Below are 5803 nucleotides of genomic sequence, written 5' to 3'. Positions count from 1 at the left end.
CATTAACGTAGAAATGATCCTGGAACTAGCTGACGTTTATAGCAATCTCGTGATTTTTTTCTCCTGCGTTTATTGAGGATTAATCGGTACGAAGATGCCAGTCATTTTAAATCAGCTCAGAAGTAGCTATTAAGTAGATGTTCAGTGATTATTATTTGCAAGAATACATTTAAAGAACAGAGGAAAGACAAAAGAAAGAGAGAGAAGACAAGATGCGTATTCAAGCCACACCTGGAGTTGACTTCATCAAATAATGGTACATTATACGTAGTAAAAAGATTCTTTTTGTAACATAAAATGAAATATAATCATTTGTAACAGAAGACTGTAAATTAATTTTCTAATCTTCTTTATCCTTTTCTTTTTCATTTTTTGTCTCTTCCTCTTCTTTTCCTCTCTTTTTCTTTTTTTCTTTCATTTCTTTTTGTTATTATTTAAATACATACAGTGATATATTTTTTTAAGATAATGCCGAGTCATTGATAACAAGAAAAAAATTTGTACGATTAAATTTCCATAAAATGTATTCAATGTATTAATTTTTTTATTAATGTTCATCAATCAATTTATATTACGTTGTTATCTTAATTATTCCATTTATATTACATATATTATTATTGTATAAAATATAAATGGACTAATATATGAAACATATTAAATGTTACAATTTATTTCGAGTAGAAATAAGAAATTCATTAAATAAAAAATAATATCAATTTGAATGTGTCAACTTCCCTCGATCATGCCGTTATGAAATTAAATAAATTCTATTTTTTAATGATATATAATATAATTATATTTTTTCCGCACTCTCTTCTCGCTATCATTTTTTCAATAAACGCATTACTCCTAAAGGGGTGCTGATTCAGGGTAATCAAGATCATCACCAAAATATATTAAATTACAGAGCTCTGTAATTTAATATATTTTGGTAATTTAATATATTTTGGAGCTGTAATTATCGACACTGGAATGTTGTTTCTGGCAGTGCTCTGCATTATCTGCGACACGTGTTCGAATGAAGGGATTACGTGAAGAGTCAAATAAGTTACTTTTCACTTTTTAGCAAATTGATCCAAGAGTATCCTACGGAATGTTGTACAGAAGATTTTCATACCCATGTTTCTTCAATCGTAATTTAATGTTTGTTCCTGCACCATCATGCATCGCGATTGAAAATATGATAGAATTCTACCATATCTCGTACTCACTCTAACAAACGGCGGCTTCCGGCTGAATCCACCCTATTCTCCTTTGATTCTCTCTGATATCACGTATCCTGCTAAGGCGTGTTCAGATTCCCACCTGTGTATTCCTAAGGTGTCATGTCATCCTTGTCTAATGTACGATAAACAAGGATAGAGTGATACCTGGGTGACACTTGAGTAGGAATTAGAACTCAGCACTATGGGTATGTGTATGCTGATTTGGTACCATTTGGTACGTAAGTATAGCGCTCGCAAGTATAATTTTAGTTCAATTATCAGCCACGTGATGTCTATCACTTTGTATTTAAACGATTATTTAAATTAATTGTCAAAAGTATATTATGCCTATGTTGACTTGATATTTTTGTTAAAATTTTAGCAAATTATTACATAACTTTAATTTTTCACCTTTAAATAGAATTTATTGTCAAATTTGTCTTCATCGAATTCGGAAATCAAATTAGTAATGTGAATAATCCTTCAGTTCCCGAAAGCATTTGTTTTCGATAAGATTGCTATATAAGAATAGAACATAGATGAGTATTTCGGATCCTCTGTAGAGGTAGAGGATCAGTAGTCTGATACTGGTGAAGAAAGCGCTTGCTGTCCCTAATCTGGAACGTTACAATAGGACAACATGGTTTAATCATCAAAATCTTTATTCAATAATTTCAATACAGGCTCAGACACAAAATAATACAAAATTATTTCAGCATAATAACATTAAAAAATAGTTTTCTTAAAAAACAGACTTGGGTGGTATATTCATAATTGGATCTTACAGGACAGTCTTAAGTAATGTCTTAAGATGATGCTATAGATATCAACCAAGGATCGTTATAAGACATTACTTAAGACTGTCTTCTGATCGATTATGAATATTGGCCTTTGTCTAAAAAAAACAATATACAAGCAATTTATATTAAAAAATATATATATACTTATAATTAATCAATAAGATTTTCAATAGGAATAATTTACATATAAGGATGCAAATTGGAATCCTGGATTACAAAAGTGACTATTCCAATCCAGCATTTTAAATCACAATTCCAATAGATAATATTCCAATAGTTGAAATGGCTATCCAGAATTGTGCAACAGCAGCTATATACACCTCCACTACTAGCCAATTTCAATTTGTGATATAAATTAAGTACTGTCTGTGATATTCTCTTACAGAAGAATTGAGACAGGGAAGAGTATATTGCAATTGCACACGAGCCAATTGTACACAAGCCAATCACAGCACTAGAAAGAAAAAACAGAAGTTGCTGTAACTGGCAGTAAGCAATTGCTACGGTGTGCAAGTGAACCGCTTCTGGTTCTTGCATGTGTACCTGCAATATAATAATAACTTATAATTACAATAAAATAACAGCTTATTGACTAATATAGTTTAGGAAATTGTAAATACTTTTGTATGTATTATGTATAACAACAGTAGTAGAATAGCAATGAATATGGGAACAAACGCAAATGTAAATAATATTCTTAATTAATTCTAGCCAATAGCTTACTATGTTGAAAACAGCACATCGTATCCACATTGGACAGCAAGCGCTAAGCACTATGCTTATTCAATCAGTAACATTGACTATTTTTTTGCAAAAACATGGTTGCGTTCAGCATTAGTTTTGCTATTTAAAATTTTTTATGACTGTCTAGTCTAAACTAGAGATTGTTAAAATTTTAGCAAAATGTATTTAAATAACTTTAAATAGAATTTATTATGAAATTTGTCTTCATCGAATTCGGAAATCAAATTAGTAATGCGAATAATCTTTCAGTTCCTGAAAGCTCTTGTTTTCGATATGATTTCTACAGAAGAATAGAATATAGATAAGTATTTCGGGTCCTCCTGCCAGAGGTAAAGGGTAGAAGATCGGTAGTCTGATACTGGTGAAGGAAGCGGCTTGCTGTTCCTAATAGGGTTAGAACGGGAGATCAATATGGTTTAATTATCAAAATCTTTATTCAATAGTTTCAATACAGGCTCAGGGATCAACAAAACAGACTTCCCACAAAAAAACAGACTTAGATAGTCTTCGTACGCTACTTCGTAAACAACTTCTCTATTCTATTCTTAAAGTACAATATTCTCTATTCTATTCTTAAAATACAATATTCTCGATTCTATTCTTAAAGTACAATATTCTCTATTCTATTCTTAAAGTAAGTGGCCTCAATAGGTCTGTTTTTTATTGCCGCACTTTCTGAACTAGTACACACAGTGTAATAAGTTGAAGTGAAACAAATATACGTTTATTTCACTTTAACTTATTGCACTGGTTCAGAGTGCAGCAATAAAAAACAGACCTAATTATGTACAGCGTCGATACGGCCAGTATCGAATATGGCCACCGTGTAATGGCGGCGAGTAACATTGGTGGCGAATTGAGGCTGCGTTCCGCTTCACGCATGATGCATTATTTATCCTGGTTATTCACCGAATGTTAAACAAGGATAAATTATCCATCGTACGCATCATGTGTGAAAGGGAACGCAGCTTGAGTATCAAAAGTTTAAAGTGGAGGCGATAAAACCCGCGCAAAGTTTAAATACCGAGAGATATACGGAAACGAGTCCAGTCAGAGATATTTAAATTCTTAAGTTGTTAGACTTAACAAAGGCAGGGAGCAGACGGAAAAGTTTAGGAGATGGTTTTTTAAGAAGGAAAACGTCATTTGGAGTAAAAGATGATTTAGTGGAAACGATATTGCAAAATGAGATCAGGTGTTTAGCTTTAGGAGAAGTAATAGAACAATGAAAGATGATATGATTTATATCCTGATTGGGATCACCACAAGGGCAAGCTTTGGAGTCCATGATTTTTTTTCTGTGCAAGCTGTAATTAAGGTTATAGTAATTAGTACTATTTCCTCTCTTTTTAGAGGAAGTTTGCCAAACCATGGTTTAGACGAATGGGAGCGAAAACAATGCTCATAATGCAAGTCTTTATGTAGGAATTCCTGGTCAAGATAGATGTGTGTGTGTGTGTTGTATTGTTCCAAAGCGGTACCATTGGCTTCCGAAAATAAATCAGAATATGGAATTTCCAGGTCTATTTTGTCTCCCTGTTTAGCGCCGAGTTTGGCAAGTTCATCCGCAGTTTCATTCCCTACAATTCCCTTGTGAGAAGGGATTCAGGCGAATTTGACATGAAGATTTGCATTGAAGGCAAGATGAATTTGATTCTTGATTGCGTATATCAAATAATTTCCAATGTTCAGGCGTGAAGATGCTATAGATTCTAAAACGCTTTTTGAATCCGTGAATATGATCGCTTTAGAAGAGCTGCTGTCAAGGATAAACTTTAATGCCATCAGCAGGGACCAAGCTTCAGCTATGAATATAGATGCATTAGCAGGAAGGCGGTGCGCAATTTCCAGTTGCAACGTAGGTGAAAAGATGCCTGTGCCGGTGAGACCATCTTGACCAAACTTAGATCCATCTGTGTAGAAGCAGACATAATCCTCCTGAATAAGCGGTGTAACAAACTCCTGAAACTGTCCAAGAATATACTCCTTAGGGGTTTGTCTATCCCTGTCACGACCTCAGTATAGCTAGCAACCGTAATAGTAACCTTGAAAGAGTACAGATAAGGAGGTAGAAACCTAGAACTCTTGATCTCTTTTGTCATATGCTTAGAGAGAATATATTTCTTAAAGATAGGTATATTCCGGCATGCAATAACTCTCAATCGAGGGCTAAAGGTAATGGTTTCCAAATATTCCAAACTCTCAATTGGGAGACTGTCGTATCTCAAAAAAATTCTTGATCAAATATTTAGCTGCCAAATAATTAAATCTAATTCTTAACGGAGCTTCACGCGCCTCAGCCAGCATGACATTTATGGGGGTGGAGAGGCGATAACCAAAGGCTATGCGAAACTAAGCAATATTATTAATGCTCAAAGAATTACTACTTACCCGACTTACTATGCTGAAAACAGCAGTTTGTCAGTTAACAGGAGCCATTGGACAGCAAGGGCTACGGGTATTATCCTCATCCATCAGTAACGTAGGCTACTTTTTTGCGTTCAGCATAACGCAAGTGTTGCTGTTCAAAAATTTTTTTATGATTGTCTAAACGACCCGAAACGCACTCAACACGTTTACTTAACGGTCGCCATGGTCGCTATTATGGTGAAAAGAAGAAAGATGAATCGTTCCCATTATTGATCATGGTGGACGAAACCATGGTGGAAGGAAATCATGCAGGGGTGAAAGCCATCATAGGCCGGTATTCATAGTCGATTCTTATTTCAAGACCGTCTTAAGTAATGTCTTAAGACGCTAATGCAGCCCTCTGATTGGTTCGTGACTTCTTAAGACCGTACTTAAGACGGTCTTGAATATAAGATCTGACTATGAATCCCGGCCATGGACTGATGGACAATTGTTGGATTTTTTTTTTTGCTCAGTGTCGCCGGCTGGCGACAATAATAGCGTATTCGATTTACTGGCTCGACCCGACTCTGAGTCAACAGTCTGTTCTTTTCAGCTACATTTCTTACACAATTTAGCTCTTCTTTTGCAGCTAAACAGAACAGACTATTGACTCGGAGTCGGGTCGAGTCAGTAAATCGAATA

The sequence above is a fragment of the Trachymyrmex cornetzi genome, unplaced genomic scaffold (assembly GCF_001594075.2).
Source record: "Trachymyrmex cornetzi isolate Tcor2-1 unplaced genomic scaffold, Tcor1.1 scaffold687, whole genome shotgun sequence".
Taxonomy (NCBI): Eukaryota; Metazoa; Arthropoda; class Insecta; order Hymenoptera; family Formicidae; genus Trachymyrmex; species Trachymyrmex cornetzi.
The sequence above is the reverse complement of the archived record's forward strand: the minus strand, read 5'-3'. Positions refer to the sequence as shown.